The following is a 19,925-nucleotide window of genomic DNA, read 5'->3' as shown; positions in this document are numbered from 1 at the left end:
GCAGGCTCCATGGTGGAAACACCAGCAGGATTGGCTCAAGCCTGAGTCTGGGAAGAGCCAGGCATTGAGATCACACTCCTCCTACTGTCCCTACACATGTGGGGAGGCAGAGCTCCCCTGCTGGGTGAGAACACTGCTCCTGGCTGCAGGGGCCATGGAGCACCCCACTTAGTGCTGACAGCACCCTACATCCCACATCCACTCACTCTCCACCAAGGACTTCCATGGCCACCCCACTGTGTACAGAGATATAAGAAAAAAATGGTGATACCAGTTGGAATGGTGATCATTAAAAAGTCAGGAAACAGGTTCTGGAGGGGATTTGGAGAAACAGGAACACTTTTACACTGTTGGTGGGACTGTAAACTAGTTCAACCATTGTGGAAGACAGTGTGGCAATTCCTCAAGGATCTAGAACTAGAAATACCATTTGACCCAGCCATCCCATTACTGGGGATATACCCAAAGGATTATAAATCATGCTGCTATAAAGACACATGCACACGTATGTTTATTGGGGCACTATTCACAATAGCAAAGACTTGGAACCAACCCAAATGTCCATCAATGATAGACTGGATTAAGAAAATGTGGCACACATACACCATGGAATACTATGCGGCCATAAAAAAGGATGAGTTCATGTCCTTTGTGGGGACATGGATGAAGCTGGAAACCATCATTCTAAGCAAACTTTCATAAGAACAGAAAACCAAATACCGCATGTTCTTACTCATAGGTGGGAATTGAACAATGAGAACGCTTGGACACAGGGTGAGGAACATCACACACCGTTGCCTGTCATGGGCTGCGGGATTAGGGAAGGGATAGCAGTAGGAGAAATACCTAATGTAAATAATGAGTTAATGGGTGCAGCACACCAACATGGCACATGGATACATATGTAACAAACCTGCACGTTGTACACATGTACTCTAGAACTTAAAGTATAATTTAAAAAAAAAAGAAAAGAAAAAAAGGTGATAGAGGTGGTGGAGGAGAGTAGAGAAGGAAGCAAAAGGAAAGCACAGTGAGTGCGTTTGGGGAGGGAGATTGGGAGTGAATGCAAAAAAGTGGAGCACATGGCATTGGTTGCTTAGTGAGCCAGATTGCATCACTGGCCCCACATCATTACTTTTCTTTTTGTTTTCTCTGAGAGACAGAGACTCACTGTGTCACCCAAGCCAGAGTGTAGAGATGATCATAGCACACTGCAGCCTCCACTTCCTGGGCTCAGGTGATCCTCCCACTTCAGCCTCCTGAGTAGCCTGGACTAGGAGAGCACACCACCACATTCAGATAATTTTCCTATTTTTTGTAGAGACAGGGTTTCACCATGTAGCTCAGGCTAGTCTCAAACTTCTGGGCTCAAGCAATCCTTCTGCCTTGGGCTCCCAAAGTGTTGGGATTACAGGCATGAGCCACTATGCAGGGCCACATTCTCACTTTTCCTTGGACCCACACTCTGTGCCAGGTGACTTTGTAGCTCCTTTCACTAGTAGGTTTCTCCAGCCCTGACTTCAGGTTTGGCCATATGACTAGCTTTGGCTGATAGAATGAGACAGCAGTTGACAGTGTCCTGGTCATCAGTCTAGATGGTAGGAGGCCCTGTGTGATCCTGCTTGCATACCTGTGTCTGGGCCTTTGCTATGAGAAGAGCATTCCTCAGTAGCCTGCTGGTCCAGAAGGAGGAGGGACTCATGGAGCAGAACCTAGCTCCATGTGGGCGTCCTGGTGATCTATAGTTTCTGAACAAACTCAACTGAGAGCAGCAGAACCATCTGATGAGCTCAGTGGGATCAGCTGACCTCCATGTCCCAGAGAAACAATAAATGGGTGCTGTTTTAAACCACTGAATTTTGGAGGAGGTTTGTTGCACGTTGATAGTGTGAGAGTTGCAGATACTAGGATGAAATCACTTTTGTCAGACCCAGGCAAAATAGAGCTGGGAAGGCCAGATGGAGAGGAGGCTCATGCTTATGTGTCTGGGGTAAGAACTACTTCCAGAGACTTTCTAAAAACCTCTGGAGTCCTTCATGCATCTCCTGCTTTGATAAGGTTCATCACCAGACATTCTTTAGAACTGCGCTAATTCACATAACATGTTCTTGAAAGAACAGTTGCCTGGTAATGACATCTCCACCAATGAACTGACAAGAACTCTAAATTCAAACCTCTGGAACCAATGAACTCTGTTTCCAAGCAGCTTGGGTAAATCTGTTTTTTGCTAATAAAAGTCCCCTTACCCTTCCCTCACTGAATGCACTGGTGGCTTGCCATTTCATGCATTCCAGATTATAATCTTATTTCTATTCCTGAGTTAACCCAGCATATTTAGAGATAACTTTTTCTGGTGTCTTTTTTGTGTGGTTAACTGATACACTTGTCTAACAGTCATACACCTTTCGTCCTTGTTACATAATCTTGTTCTTCTAATGATGGCAATGTTACCATTTGCCACATACTTTCTCTTTTAGGCTTTTTTTTTTTTTTTTTTTTTTTTTTTTTAGCTAGGGATGACCACAGGATCTAGTTTTGGCCAAGGAGACATAAAAGGAAATCTTATTTCTGGAAAATATTTTCCTCCCTGATCCAAAAGCAAAGTCCTTTTCTGCCCATCCCTTTATTTTCTGCTTGGGCATTGGTGTGACTACATAATGCCTGGAACTGCAGAAGCCATCCGGTCACCATGAAGTCACAGGTTCAAGGATGAAGGATTTGCACACTGGGTGCCCAGACAGAAGGATGAGAAAAGCCTGGGTTCTTGATCACATCGCTGAGCAGCAGACAAACCCTGGGGCCACCAACATCCAGCCTCTCATGTGGGAAACAGGAATTATCTTTATGGTTTTAACCACTGTCTGTTAGATTTTCTGTTGTGGCAGAAAAATGAATTCTTCAGTGGCAAGGGACATGATGAAGGTGGAGGAGAGAGTATGGGTGGTAAGTTAGGATGTGTGTCATAGGTCAGTGAAATGAATGTTGTACTGAGAATTAAGAGACCTTTTCCTATTTAGTACAGTAACCCTGAGTAATTTGCCCAACTCTCTTGGCTGCAATGTCCTCTTCTGAGAGAAGAAGGCATGTACCTGGATGATCTCTAAGGTTTTTACAGTTCTAACATTGATTCTGAACCTACTACAGCAAGGGCTCTGGGTGCCATAGCTGGGCAAATATTCACAGAGGATTTTGGAGAACTATTAATTATGTTCAAGGAAAAGATTGAGAATTGTGGTTTTATAGCGAATGCTTAGCTCTGGGCTAGCAGATAACGAGTTTCTTTTTCATTTTTGAGTTTGTGCCTCATGTAAGTGTTACCTGCTCTAGGGTACTTCCATGAGAGTGCTCATTAGAGGTTTCATTTACAAAAAACGATTTGCATGCAAGGGGCAAATGCTTCCTCTTCAGCAGCAGGTGTTGTGGGATGGAGAGAAACATGCTGGCTAATGCCTTGTCATCCAAATTCACAGAAATTTCTGGTATCCTGGGCAGGTTGAATACCATTCTAGGGAGAGAACGAAGGGAACACATCTGAATAATTAGTCTATTTAGTTTTTGGTTCTGCAGAATAGAGCCTTGGCAGGATCCCAGAGAAGCATCAGCAGGGGGAAAAATCATGTTATTTTCTGTTCTAGCCAACGGCATTTTCCTGCCCGGACTGTGCAAAATGAACTTGCTTAGCTTTGCAGCCTTCTCCAGCTGCTGTTGTTTCTCTCTGGCCTTCTGGTCACATAAGGCCCTGGCTCAGGTTTATTCCATGCTATCATTTTTCTCCCATACCATTTTTCTTTCATCTCTCTTTGCACTTCACCACAATGATATTCATTAAGCTCTTTTTCTTCCCTTTCCTCCTACCTTCTATTCTCTCTTCTTTATCATCCCTCTCATCTTCTCCATCATCTGCTATGTTGTGAAAGCATTCTTTGACATTTCCACATCAATATTCCTAAAATCTACCAAGAATTCTGGGGAATACAATTGCTCAGAGGGGACCACAATTGTCTAATGTAATCGTACAAAAGTATTTTTTACCAGCTACTATTTGCTGTTCAAAGAGAAGTCCAAAGCTAGGATCCTGGCATGTTGGATAAAAGTGGGATTTGGAAGAAGAGCTAATTCTGCAGTAGAACCAGGGCAGGGCAGTGGAGAACCCTTGAACATGTGAACTGCATTCATTTGTAGACATGTTTTACATTTACCAAAGATGACTGCGAAATTCCCAAACACTGAGCTTAAGACTATAAAGGGAGACAAATCACCAAATGCACACCCTTGTCATAGATGGAGCTTTTTTTTTTTTTTTTTGAGACAAAGTTTCACTCTTGTTGTTCAGGCTGGAGTGCAATGGCATGATCTTGGCTCACTGCAACCTCCGCTTCCTGGGTTCAAGCAATTCTCGTGCCTCAGCCTCCCAAGTAGCTGGGATTACAGGCACGTGCCACCATGCCTGGCTATTTTTGTATTTTCAGTAGAGACAGGGTTTCACCATGTTGGCCAGGCTGGTCTCGAACTCCTGACCTCAAGGGATCCACCTGCCTTGACCTCCCAAAGTGTTGATTACAGGCATGAGCCACTGCACCCGGCCCTAGATGGAGCTTTCATAGAGGAGGACCAGATGGAGTTGTCAAAGCAAAAATGTCCACTTTCAGCCACATTTGCCCTAGGAGATATCAAAATCAACGTTGTGTCTCTGCCTAACAAATTCTAAGCAACTGAAATGGACCCAAACACCAAACCCCTACGGGCCCAACCAAAGACTCTTGCTTGACCAGTGAGTGACTAGATTTGTTTGAGTTAATTGGGTTCAGGCCTATGGATTCACTGGGGCCACCTGCAATGCTGGTGTTCAAACCTTAATCTGTGAGCCCTCACTTTCTAGATTGAAAAATCCCTAACTTTCCCCCTCTCTGCTAACTATTCAGTGTATTTCTTTACTAGTGTGTGCTTCCTTGCCTGCAAAGTTAATAAACTTGGTTTTGTGGTTTTTATTTATTTTATACCTCTGGTGGCCTAAGTTTTATTATTTTTCAGAATGCAGGCTGTCGGGGAGCCAACTATCACTTAATATCTGGCAGTGGCACAGGAAAAATTCTGAGCATTAAGACCAACTGAAAGAAACTCCCAAACCAAACCAAACCAAACCAAGCCAAAGGAAACCAAACCAAACCAAACCAAAAATATAAACCAGTAACAGCAGCAGCAACAACATAATAACAGCAAATCTCACTTATTAGACCACCTTGCTGGGAAATGCTACCCAAAATAATTTCCTGACTCAAGCCATTTAAACTTGGAGTTGATTTCAACTGGACTAAGCCAATTTCAATAGTGGTCTAGATTTGAATACTGCTTCTAGATGTTTGTGTGACCTCCTTGTTTGGTATAGCATTCAAAGTCTAGCAGACTGATAAGGAACCAAGGCCATAGGGCCGGGTGCTGTGGCTCCTGCCTGTAATCCCAGCACTTTGGGAGGCCGAAGCAAGTGGATCACCTGAGGTCAGGAGTTTGTGACCAACCTGCCCAACATGGTGGAACCCCATCTGTACTAAAAATACAAAAAATTAGCCGGGCATGGTGGTGAGTGCCTGTAATCCCAGCTAGTTGGGAGGCTGAGGCAGGAGAACCACTTGAACTTGGGAGGCGGAGGTCGCAATGAGCCGAGATCACGCCACTGTACTCCAGCCTGGGCGACAAGAGCAAAACTATCTCAACAAACAAACCCCCAAGAAAACAAAACAAAAAAAAATAACCAAGGCCATAAGGTTAACAAAAATCACTTGTTTGTTACTTTTGAATTATTCACCATGTGTGCAGCACAATCTGGTGAATTTAGGTGGAAGCTGTGCACGTTTGACTTTTGTTCTATGAAACATGGATTTGCTCAGAAGAATCCTTCCAGAATTTTAGTTTATTTTGTTTTGTGGTATTATTAAAGGAACCCAGGAGATTTTCAGTTCTAACTGGTGCTTCTACAGCACAACTTTCAAATCCTGGGTATTTTCTGAATCCTGTACGTAGTTCCTCACTGAAGGAAGCATCCGGCACTTTCCCCATAAGTGTGCTTTCCTCTTACAACAAGATGCTGTTATGATGTGCTTTCCCCCTCATGGCAAATTACTAATGTACTTCATATTTGAGAAGGGAGTTTGCTGAAAATGTAGCAGAATTTATTTGATGTACATCTTGTGGTAGCCTTAAAATATTACAACCCAATCTTGTTTCTGCCTCTGGCTGTTCCGATCTTTAAAAGATTTTGGTTTTTAAGACCGAGTACATGATGCTTTGCATGTCCTGAATAAGACTGTGATCCAATGTCTTTGATGGTGGCCTTCCCTCTTATTGCTATGTTCAAGTAAAGTTTATTCAGTGCCTACTGTTCGGGGCTTTATCCTGGGAATACACGAAATGATGTTTGAGTATCTTGCCTCTGCCTTCTGGGAGTTCAGCTTAAGCCATCTTCCTTCTTCCCTCCCTCAAACATTTGTTAACAGGCAGAAAAATGAACATAAGAGGAATTCTTCAATAATTTAAGAGACAGGCCAGAACAAAGGCTCCTCCAAAGAATGAATATTTAATGGCATGTTTCCAGAATGTAGGCTGCAGGAGAAAGTGCACCTGGGGTGGGAGTAGATCAAAGGAAGGAGGTTAAATTATGGTTTATTTCTGATCCTTTTGTAGAACTCTTTCTGCAAGACATAGTTTCTTGGAGGATGTATCAGTTATCAATTGCTGTATAACAAGCCACCCTAAAACTGAGTGGCTTAAAAAGCACAATGATTTATTATCTCTAATGATCCTGAGGGCTGGAAATCTGGCTGGTTCTGTTACTTGTCTTGCCTGGACTCACTTACTTGGCTGTCGTCACCTGGGAGTTTGGGGCTGAGGGTCTAAGATGGTATCACTTACTGTCAGCAGATGGTGCTGACTGTGGGATGCGGTGTCTCTGTTCTTTTTTACACGGTCTCTTATCTTCCAACACACCAGAATGGACTTCTTCACAGCATGGTGGTCTCAGGATCCTAGGACCTAGCCTCCAGAACTTGCACGATGCTACTTCTGCTACATTCTATTGGTCCAAGTGAGTTTCAAGGACCTTCCAGATTCAGGAGGTGCAGAAATAGACTCCATCTTTTAATGGAAGAACCAACGGGACATAGACCCAGAAAGCCATGATTCACTGTCATTATTATAACAATCTGTCACAGCGAAACTGGGGTCAGATGAAAGGGGATGAGGAGAGGGCTAGAAGATGAGGGGAGAATAAGAATTGAAGACAAAGACTTCCTTTAGAATCTTTGTTCCTGTCTGCAACTATAGGATTCTCATGTGTCAGCAAAGGGTAGCTTGTCCCCAGTTATTTGTTTCTGGGGAAACAGGCTCAAAGGGATGTATTAGTGAAGGAAAAATAATCAATGCTAGCAATTTTATTAATGTTTGGCACTTAGGGGAAAATATGTAAAATGGAAAAGCAGAACAAATAAGAATACCAAAGAGATATGGGGAGGTTATGTACCCAGATGTAAGTACACTAAAACAGAAGATTTTATTAGGAAATTACATATACATTCTATGCTATACATATGTATTTTAGCACGCACATGAAATTCTTCTGTAAGATAAAGGCAACTTAGGGTTGAAACTTTTAAAGGTGGTTTTCCTTTTTACAGCCCTGCAATTTAGGCAGGCCATCACAGGGCAAAAGACATGCGGGTCCTTTTATTCAAGTCTCTCAGAGTCACAATCATGAATTTCTTATACATAGTCAGGAAACATGTAACTCTTTATTAAAGGAATTTCACCTAAAATCCATTATAAACTCATTTTTTTAAAACGTGAATTTTAGAAAAAATTCTCGTAGCACATTTTATCCCTTTCTCATCAATCTTTAACTTTTCCTTATTCATTTTCTCTGAATCTAAAATCAACAGTTTTTCCAAGTAGTTTCTGTCTTAGCAGTTACCATCATTCGTCTGTCGATGCCACAAGAACACTTCAGATATCCTTCGAGCTTAGTGGACTTAATTAAAGAGACAGCTTTACTTTTCTTTCCAGCATGCCATGTCTCTATTTTCTTTATCATGCAGAAGTGAAAAAATGTCAGATAAAAGTCACAGAGATCATAGTTGTGTCTTTATCCACTGCTAGTTGACCCTTGAATTTATTTTTGCAGAACTTCCTCTTTTCCTCCTTTTAGTTGACTTCTCTAACCAGAGCTAGTCTGAGTCTGAATGAAACACAGGCAGCTTACACTTTCTCCATCCGTCATAATCAATAAACCACTTCCTTATAAGCTGTGGTAACTTCAGGCTTCTATGGCAACTTTCATGGTGGACCTACAAGAATTTTTAACAGTTTGAAAACCAATCTTAAAGGTTTGAAAGGGTGACTCACACCACTTTTATTACATAAATGCCTTCTTTATTCCTTGAGCGAGGACAACTCAAGTAAATAAGGAAATAAACAAGAAAACAAAAATCACTCATTTGGAGATGATTACTCTTAAGTATATGTCTTAACTATGCCCCACGCTGAGACATCTTTTTGAGAAGTGTTCTAGTAAGTTCTAAATGAGCTTACCTAATTCTCTTCCCTCGACAGCCCTCAAATAACACAAACAACGGCCCTCTTCACTCACCAACTCAAGCAGTGGTGCGTCTCCACCTGGTGTTATGGCATGGCGGGTCTATGTGGCAAGGGCTTTGTCTCCGTACTCTCTGTGAAGGTGTTGAAGATGATCCTGAGGTCCCAGTTCTCTGGAAGGAGTCTTGGGGGTAGTTAGCCTCTGCTGAATCTCGGTATAGCAGTGCAAGGTCAAAACCCCAAATGCACTCAATCTTGAGTTATTGAAGTTGGATGAGAAGTGAAGTCATTATTGGGCACGACATCTGGTGTTTCAGTCTCAAGGCCACAAGCAGAATGTCACAACCTCTGACGCTTAATGATTTTGCATTTCATATAGCAGCTTAAGTTTTTCACAGCCTGAACTCAATTAATTTTCACCGCCCACTGTGGAGGTAGAGAGGGAAGTGCCATATATTTTTGTAGTAGATGTGATAGCCTGTCATTGATCACTCATTTGATGAACATCAAAACTTGGCCTGCACTTCAGGAGGACAAAGAAGCCTCCTAAGTGTCTGGTCTGTGGATCAGGTGCCTCAGGTCCTCTGCTCTAGACTATCAATCTTTTCAGCTGGCCATTCGGAAGGCATTACAGGGCAAACCATATGTAGTTGAGACCAATGGCCTGTGCCCATGGGCAGGCCTGTCTGTTGATGGGCAGAAAGGACAGCTCTAGATAACAAGCATGTGAACGACACCCCCTGGTGTTGGTGAGGATGGATCAACCGGCACAGACATAAACTACTGTCAGGGCTGTAACAGGAGCAGGCTTTCCTACCGACAGTGCTCAGGCAACAGAGTATCAGTGTGGTAATATATCATTATTCTAATTGGCTGTTTGGGCTTCATTGTATGGATATGCTATAATTTATTTAATCAACGTTTAAGTTGTTTCCAATTTTTCACCATTACAAAAATGTTTAATGACCATCCTTGTATATCTTTCTTTGTCACCTTGACCCATTATGGCCTTGGGGGAAAAAAAATCCCATGAATGGAATTGTTGATTCAGACTTTAAAATATTAATACATAGGGTCAAGTGACCATCTAAAAAGTTGTGTGCTAAAATTATATATCAATTGCCTATGCTTTATTTTAGTGTTTTAATTAAAATGTACATTTTTATGTCTAGATATTTGCTCCTTCTGAAATTTATTTAGGCATGGAGATTCATCATTTCTATTTTTTCCAAATGACTAGTCAGTTTTTCCAACTCATTTTGTTGATAGTTCACCTTGATCATGTATCAAATTCTCACACACACGAGCCTGTTTCTGAATTCTGGATTCTGTGCTATTGAGCTTTCTATTATTATATAATAATTTCATGTTTATACTTGTATGCTTATAATATTCAATAGGACAAATGCTCTCTCATTATTTTGCCCGGCTATTTATGCATGCTTATTCATTCAGAAGAAATTTGAAATCAATTTTTTTGCCATAACAAAACAAAAGTCTGAAATGATTTTTTACTGGAATTTGCATTAAATTTAGTTTTATTTCAAAAGAATTGTTATTTTTACAATATGTAGTACATGTTAAAAAAGAGGATGCAGTTTTCCCTGTAGTCAACATCTTATGTTTCTCAATAAAATGTTATTGTTTTTTTCACATGTCATGCACATGACTTATTAAACTGTATTCCTAGCAGTTTTATATATATATAATATATATTATATTTATATATGTGTGTTATAAATGTATTCCTAGGGGTTATCTATATATATAAAATAGTTATAGATATAACTCTCTATATAGATAATATATAGATAGATAACATGTATAATAATATACATTATTTATATACATTACATAATACATATACATATGTACATAATTATATACAATATATAATATAATATATAATATATAATAATGTTATTTTTATATATTATAACTGTATTCCCATATATATGTTATAACAACTATAGATATGTTATAACTGCATTGCTGTATATATCTTATAACAACTGTCTATATGTTATCACTGTATTCCTAGGAGTTATATATAATATATAAACTATTATATATAAAGTATATATGTAGCTCTATATATAGTTATATATATAAGTACTATATATAATATTGTTATAACTCCAAGGAATACAGTGATAACATATATATATATATAAATACATGTGTTATACATATATTACCTATAATATGTATTTGGTATAGATGGGGTTGCTCAGGCTGGTCTCAAACTACTGAGCTCAAGCAATTCTCCTACCTTGGCTTCTAAAGTGCTGGGATTACAGGCATAAGGCACCATGCCCGGCCTGGAATTTTATATTTTTTGACTTTATTACTCAAGGGATTTCCCTGCTCCCCGTTATAGTCTCTAGCCTGCTTCACTGGATTGGACTAATCCGCTCGCCCCCTGGTTGTCCAGTCATCCAGGAGCTCCACTCAAGACTTTGAACTGACACCTGCAAGGGTCAGTGAAGAGGCTGGGCCAGACCCCCTGCCTTCTCCTCTTCCTCCTTCAATCCTCATCCACCTCTGGTTCCAGTGTATGGAGCAGGCTCTGTTGTCCTGGTAAATAAAGAAGAATCAACCAGCCTCAGAAAACTCCCCTGAAGGGACCAGCCATAAAAATATGAGCTTATTCCAAGTACCTGGGACCCTGTAATTGGAGTCAACTACCAAAGGCCAGGTCAGATGTCCCATGGCCAAGGGCTTGGGAGATGGGTCTGGTGGCTGGTAGCAGCACTGGCCTCTTACCCTGGCTGTGGCCCTGAGGCCCTGCATGTAGGAAATGTGCCATGTGGGAAGTGTCCATTTTCTTCCTGGGGACACTTTTCTGCCCACGTATGTAAACAGACAGATTTCTAGGGTGAGAAAGGCAGCCCCAGCTTTTAGAGGAGCCAGGAAATCTCCCCAAGGCTCTGACCTGAAGAAATCACAATCTCTAGAGAACAAGGGAGCTCGATCTTTTTTTAGTTCTGATTTCTATCTCAGTCATTAAAAATCAAGCTTTAAAAATAAGACCCTATCCATTATGTCTTAATAATCATCACTGGGACTTAAAGTGACTAATAATAAAAGGTTTTTGTTTAAATATTAAACACTAATGGTTTTGTTCTGCTCTTGAGAACTGGAGGCAGACAGTTGAAAATGGGTTCACAGTGTGGCCCTGGGGTCTGGGCTGATGACTAAGGTGACCCCTGAGAAATGGCACCTGTAATCGGAGGGTGGACTGTCTCCCACTCCACCCTTACCTTGGCCCATGTCACAGTCCCAGGCTGTGTCCTCACTCTGGCAGAAGTGTGGGGCTTCCCAAAAGGCTTTTGCATTTTTGTTTTACCAAATGACCAATGGATCTGTTAGAGAGAAATCTATTGTCAATTGTTTCCTTTTTTTTTTTTTTTTTTTTTTTTTGATGCCACAAGACTACTTTGAGGCTCAGAAAGTCAAATCCTTGATCTTAATAATAGTAGCTATTATCTGGCACTGAGTTGAAGCTTTATATACATTATGCTATTTAAAGTTTACAAGAACCCTGAAGGGTACACAATATTTTTCCTATTTTAAGTATGAGAATTCTGAGGCTTAGAAATTTTAAATAGCTTTCCAAGGACACCAGCTTGTAAGCAGTAGAAGGCAGATTTGGAATCAGTTTTTATCCTATTCCAAATAACATGCTGTTTCCATTGCCCCATCTCACATAACTAGATAATAATTACATAATGGATGTAGCCCTCTTGAGACGTAATTTTACTTTTATTGGACAAACTTTTTTTTGAGTGAATGGTATTTCAAGGATGATTTCAGAGCATGAGCAAGTGGGCATAGTGGCATAAACATAGTAGAAAACACACTAGGCTTCACCATGTGCCAGCCACTGTTCTGAGTACTTTGTAAAGAGTAAATCATTGGATCCTCACAACCATGCCATGATGTAGTATTTCAGCATGTTCACTACTATACCAAAATACCATAGACTGGAGATGGCTTGTAAACAACAGAAACGTATTACTCACAGCTTTGGAGGCTGGGAAGTCCAACATCAAGGTGATGGTGGATTTAGTGTCTGGTGAGGGCCTGCTTTCTGGTTCATAGACGGTGCCTTTACTGCGTCCTCACATGGTAAAAGGGGAAACAAGTTCTCTGGAGTTTCTTTTTTTAAGGACATTAATCCTGGTTATGAGGGCTCTGTCCTCATGACCTAATCATGTTGTAAAGGTCCCATCTCCTAATACCATCCCCTTGGAAGGTGGGATTGCAACAGAGGAAATTTTGGGGGACATAAACATTCAGACCATAGCATACAGGATCCGTTATTATCCCTCCATTCTGCAGTTGAGGCACAGAGATGTTAAGCAAATTGTCTAATGTCTGGCAACCAACAACTGGCTGAACTGGGATTTGAACCCAGACAGGCTAGATCCAGAGCCCTGTGCTCTTACCGGTGTATATAGGGCTTCTCTAACCAAGACAGGGGAAGCTATAGGAGAAGGCTTCATGGTAGGGTGAGGACCAGTGGTTAAGAGTTCTATTTGAGGCCGGGCGCAGTGGCTCAAGCCTGTAATCCCAGCACTTTGGGAGGCTGAGACGGGCGGATCACGAGGTCAGGAGATCGAGACCATCCCGGCTAACACAGTGAAACCCCGTCTCTACTAAAAAATACAAAAAAAAAACTAGCCGGGCGAGGTGGCGGGTGCCTGTAGTCCCAGCTACTTGGGAGGCTGAGGCAGGAGAATGGCGTAAACTCGGGAGTTGGAGCTTGCAGTGAGCTGAGATCCGGCCACTGCACTCCAGCCTGGGTGACAGAGTGAGACTCTGTCTCAAAAAAATAAATAAATAAAAAATATAAAAAGGGTTCTATTTGAGCATATTGTATTTGAGGTGGCCTATTATGTATCCAAATGGAACTATCAAGAAGGCATTCAGATCTCCGTTTGGAACACAGGTAGTACGTAAACCCTGGGATAAGATGGAACCACTTCTAGAGAGTGTGTGAGTGGAGAAGAGGAGAGACCCATGGTCCTTTCCATATCCTAAAGTTGGGCAGAAGAGGGAGGGTTGGCAAAGGACTCAAGTGGTTCCTCCCTTTCTCTCACACCCACATCCCAATCCTCAAGCAAGTCCTGTGGATTCCAACTTGATTCGCCTCACTCCTTATCACTGTCCAGACATCCACATGGCTCTGTCCTACAATCTGCAGAGTCCCCTTGAGTCTGCTCTGATTCCTCTCTGGCTGCCATCATCCTTTCTAAGCTCTTACCACCACTAGCCTTCTTGTTTGGAACATGCAGGCACAGATCTAAGTTATACCAAACTTAGTCAGAGACTCAATCACTTATTTTCCTTAAAAACGCCCCCAGATGCCTAGAGTCTGCAAAATGAACTGTGATGAGAACATGGCATGCAAATCCAGCTCTTCTCTCTTCTACATGCATCATTAGCCCAGTCGCCTTTGACAACTATGAGCAGTGGGACACATTTGGCTTGCTTCCTAGGGATTTCAGGGTAGAGTAAAATTTACTTTTATCGAATAGGTAGAAATCAAGGTCAACCTCTAAAACAGGCTTTTTCTTGGAAAAATGGAAACTAGTAATTTACCCCATGAATCATATTTTTAAAAATTAAATTCTACTTCAATAATAAGAGGTGATAGAAGATGCTATTGTATTTCCTTTTTTGCTTTGTTAAAGAATCAGGATTGAGGCCAGCTGTCTGTGTAGGAGAAAGAGTCAGCAGAATCTCTTTCTATTCCTTCCCTAATCATACCCCTTGAGAAAACTAGTTGCTGTTCCTTTCTTGTTTCTTGATCTTTTCCCAGACCTCTGCAATATTACTTTTTTCTCTCTGGCTTCTTATTGCCTGTCTTCATTCATTCTTACTCCTTGTCTACCACCCATTGCTAGGAGATGGTCCTGTGTCCCAAGAGCCTACCCTGGTTCCCAATGTTTAGTAGCCCTCCCCACACAACATAGCCCAGTGGCCCGAGCTCTCACACACTGCTCTATCTTTGCTTAGGTTGTTCTCATTACCTGGCATGTATTTCCCTCATTTTTCTACGTAAAAAACTCACTGCCCATGACTGACTCAACTGTCCCTTCCATATATATACATATATTCCTATATATGCAATATATATATTCCATATATATATTCCTATATATGCAATATATATATTCCATATATATATTCCTATATATGCAATATTCTATTGACCACTCTCTGCCTCCCCCAGGAAGAACTGAATCTTCCCAAGGCTGTTCCCATAATACTACGAGCAGACTGCAGTGCAGGGGATCAGAATATGCCAGTCTTGAAGATGCCACTTTGGCTTAAGAATTATTTTGAGCTGAAGGCAATTGAGAAGCAGCAAATGGAGGAACAGCTTTCTATCCTCCCTTTTTCTATCTGAAGGCAGAATATAAATTTCCCTTGCTGGTGTTGTTCCCCTTTCCTTTTCCCATATCCAGAGCTGAAAAATAACAATTATCACCAGAGACAAAAAGGGCACCAGGTTGAGTCTGCACAAACAAATGTTAATAAAATAACTCTTATCATTCATTAATTTTCCCCATATATTTATCGTTCCACAATTTACCACCCCTTGAAGTCCCAATCCCTTTTTGCTTGCTTTGTCATTTCTCCACAAATTTATTGCCTTTTGTTAAGATGGTATATAAACTCCACATTCTAACAGTCCATTGAGTTACTCATTGCTGTTCTCCAATGAGTACATCTATTGCATATATAGATAAATTCTGTTTTTTCCTCATGTTAATCTTTTATCAGCTTGATGTGTGAGTCCCAGCCACTCAATCAAAGAGGATAGATCGGGAGCTTCTTTCCTCCCTTATAGCAGGTACTGAGCTTACCTCAAAGTCATTGTGACTTCATGTCTCTTTCTTTTATTAGACTATGCACTTTTGCATTTTTAGTATTTAATGCAGTACTTGGTGCAGAGTAGATGCCCAGCCCATGGTTGCTGAATAAATGAATGAATGATTCACAGTGAGGCAAAATTCATAATTTTGCCAGAAGTTTGTCATCCTGACTATAAAGAGTCACATGCATGTCACCTCCCCACCCATTTACCACTCTGACTATCCTTCCAAGTCTACATAGAAGATGGCTCCAGAATTTTAAAACTGACAAAATTCCTGTTTCTGATTCTGTTTCTGACTCACTCTATCCCTTTAAATTATTCACTTCCTGTCTACAGTGGTGTTTGTTGGCTTCCAAAGCAAGGTGACCCTTGAGGGACGATAACAACTAAGGGCTTACAAATGATTTCAGAATACCATGAACTGTGAAAATGTGAATGCTGATATGAATCAGTAAAGTGGGTGAGGGAATCGAAACTGCTCAGCTCTCTCTTGAATTGCTAACTGCTTTATCTGTCAAATTAAAAAAGTACTAAAACCATCCCAAGGGGAGAGTCTTGGTATTCACTCTTCCTCATGAGTAATTTTTTAGTAAGAATAACAAATAATACAAGAAGCCAGAATTCCAGACAAGCGGGTTGGGTGGGGGTGTGGGGGTGGGAGGTTAGGGGGCTTGGGGCTGTCTCTCTTGCTGTAATTCCCACTTTTGGTGTGTTTATTTAAGCATGTGTTTGCAAAGAGAATGATGCATAAATTATTAGTACCCAAAGGCAGTTCCTGTGAAGGGAAGAGACTTTATAAATGTTGCAGCAACTTTTTTCCATGGGGTGCTGAGGGGTCCTGAAGGGATCAAGAGCTGTTGTGGATGTTTCTCCGTTTATGTCCCCTGCTGTGAGAAGAGGTTTCCTGGATATGCCCTAAGGGTTTGGGAGGCTCTCTCGTTTTCTCCTCTAGTCAAGCCAGGGTGGACATCAGGTGCTGCTTGACCCCTGGCCTACCACAATGGGTAGCTTATGATGGGAAATAATTAGCTGATTCAGTCCATGGCTGGAGGAGGGAGGCCATGCTCAACACGAGCTAGTCTGGTGTGAGAACACGTGGCTTCCCAGCAGTCAGGCCTCAGTTAATACCAGGACTAAACAAGGACAAGCAGTCTCTCAGCGAATGAAGGTCTCCTTTTAGAGGATGATTGGCTTTAGGACTAAAAGTGAAGACCCTGGTGTGCTGGCTTGTCTCACGTGCTTTGTAACCACGGCCTGCATGCCACCCTATATTATCGAATGCAGACGGTGGGCTGTGAACTCCACTTCCCCACTTCCTTTTGAGGTGCCAGGGGTCCTCTTTTGACTTAGGAGTGTCCTGAGGGCCCTGTGGGGATGAGGAAGGGCCCATGGGGGTGGCAGGCACAGTGGTGCTCAGGGGCCTGGCGCTCATTTTGCAGACGTCGCTGGGAGAGGGAAGAACAATTCCACCTGTGTGAAGACTGAGTGGCTGCAGGTTTCAGACTCTGGTCATGCACAGTTTTCAAGGAAGAGGTTTGCATCCCACCCTGGGGAGGGCCAGCCTTACCCTCAGGCTGAGCCCAATGCCCCTTTCCAATGCCAAAAAGAAGACCAAAAAGCTGTGCTCTGACATTTTTAAAAAGCTCAAATATTCATATATAGCCACATGCATATATAAAATATGAAAACATAGTGTATAATTATTTACAATAATCATGGGTGTGTCAGTGTGTATTTTGTATGCATATGTATAATATGTGTGTGTGTACATTCTCATATTCTGAAGATAATACATACAACCCCTTCTCTAATCACATTTTTTCCTGGAAAACTTGGGAATCACTCCCTTTGTTTCTAGTTTAAAAGACTCAAATAGGAGGGAAGAAATTCTTTTCAAGTTTTATAAAGCAACACATATGAAGTTAAAACTGGAAAAGGCCCATTGAGATTTTTATTCAATTTGTGCCTCATTTTAAAAACATGAGAAGTATCTTGGAAAGCACTTAGAATCTACTGAGTCGGGAGACCATGAGTGGGCACTGGCTTGTCTGTTTGGGACGTGTTTACTGATGTATGAAGTGGATTGGGGGTTAGGGACAATCAGATCCTAATGGACTCCAGGAGGCTCCCTGACCCTTTTGTATCCATTCCAGGGTCAAAGGCTGATATATTTGTAGATTTCATTTTTGTGACTAGATCCCGGAACATACTGTTGAGTTAAACCACCCTGCCCTGGAAAGGTATTACACACTTAGAGAAACAGCAACCGCAATAACAAACTGAAGCTTGATGAAGCACTACAGAAAGACTGAAATCAATCCCTTTCAGAACATCGAGGGACCTCTGTGATTGGCAGCCTGGCCACACTGCCAGTTTGTTTACTACTTTGTGTTCTATGGGCATGACCGCGGAAGGTGGACCCAAAATGTAATCTGTTCTCCTATTTTAGAGGGCAACTCTTTGCTATGACAAAATAAGGATGGGCCTCTTAGCTTCTCGGATATTCCATCCAAGATGACAATGGTTTCCTTATTGATAAACCTTAAGCCTGAGCTCCCCAGGTAAGTATTTCACAGGACAAGTATGATGGTTGGCCATGGCTATTTTTTCATAAACACATCACATTTTGAATAACCTTGTGAACAAATATGTTAGGAGTTGCATACAATTATGGTGGTTGTGGACTCTGTCTTAGAGTCAGTGGACAGTGATCAGCTACAGACTGGGCTGAGGATCACAATAGAGGCCCCTGGAAATGGATATTTCTATAGAACTTTTTCGTAAGTACTGATGGGTTAGCTGGATCATCTTCTGATAAGTCAGATTAAAAAAATTATTTTTTAAGAGACAGGATCTTTCTCTGTTGCCCAGGCTGCAGTGCAGTGTTGCTATCACGGCTCACTGCAGCCTCGGCCTCCTGGGCTGAAGCGATTCGCCCTCCTCAGCTTCTTGGGTAGCTAAGACTACAGGTGAATGCCACCACACTTGGCTAATTTTTAATTTGTTTTGTAGAGATGGGATCTTACTATGTTGCTCAGGCTGTTCTTGAACTACTGGCCTCAATCAATCCTCCAGTCTCAGCCTTCCAAAGTGCTGGGATTACAGGTCTGAGCCACTGCGCCCAGCCTCAGGTAACAAGTTTTAGTGAGGTAAGATGGATGTATTCTCATGTCTCTCTTTTAAAGTTCATAGTTTAATGATTTAGAAAGACACATACACTTGCACAAGTGTATCAGGGATGACAAATAGGTGTCTCTTTCATGGAAATGCCAGTTGATTGCTGAATACCACCCTGAGTTCTGTATTGAGAAGAATTATGAACCTGTGGGAAGGCCCTATGGGAAAAAATGGTAACAGTTGATTAGAGACATCCTCTAAGGGAATGGACATTCTTTGGGGTTGAGGGCAATTTTCTCTACAAATATGAGGGCTTTTCTTATAGGGGATGCTGAAGTAGTGTGGAAGAATGAAATGTCACATTGACGTGGGTTTCCAACCTGTCAGGTGCATTCTTATTTGATTCCAGCTTGCTAAAATAACTGCAGGGCTCATTCAATACATAGTAACAGCTTCCTCAAAACATAAAAAGTTCAACTAGAATTTGTGTAGTAAGTACAAAACAAACAACTCAACTGAAGACAGGAAAAGAGAAAGAAAAATAGTGAGTTCATTTTAAGCTAGTTATATAAACAACAATTAACATTAAGTTAAATTCCTGTTATCCCTAAACATCCGCCATGTTTCCTGATTTCCCACTATTAACCCAAACATTGTTTCACAAACTTTGACCTCCATAAACACAGGAAGCATACATTTTAATAGGGTAAAGATGGGCTTTGTAGTAAAATAATTTTGTAAAACGGCCCTTATCTCTTTGCATTTGATAGCAGGGAAGGAACCTGTGACTTATGAAGGAGGAAAGAGAAGAGTCAAGTTTATGTGACTTGAGCCCTTTGCCTCAATCTGATTAGTTAGCAAATCGTTTTTTCAAATTGTTTAGTTCACTAAGCCATTAATTCAGCTTCCTTATCAGCACAGAGCAAGGCATTTTATAGCATAGCACTGGAATAAACAAAAGCACTTTAGCTCCAAGTGATTTGCTTCATCGTTTCACTAAAGCTGACTCTGTTTAAATTGTGTCTGATTTCATATTTTCCTCTCTTAAAGAAGGGCTTATGTTATTTTATTGGCCCATAGGTTAAAAAAGAAAAACAAAAATGATGTTTTCAGACACTGATTGCATCTTTTAGATATTGCATTCAGCTACTAGTCACAGATACCCAACGAGAGTCGCTTAAGCAAATTAGAAGCATATTTTTTCTGCCGTATGAGAAGGATGGATGATAGCATGAGCCCAGTGGCGCTGTGCAGTGCCAAGGACCCAGGCTTCTTGAGACTTCTTGCTCTTCATCTTTGGTCACTGGCTTTCATCCTCAAACTCACCTCATGGTGCAAG

Source organism: Rhinopithecus roxellana, chromosome 18 (genome assembly GCF_007565055.1).
Source record: "Rhinopithecus roxellana isolate Shanxi Qingling chromosome 18, ASM756505v1, whole genome shotgun sequence".
In the NCBI taxonomy this organism is placed as follows: Eukaryota; Metazoa; Chordata; class Mammalia; order Primates; family Cercopithecidae; genus Rhinopithecus; species Rhinopithecus roxellana.
Note: the sequence above shows the minus strand (reverse complement) of the source record.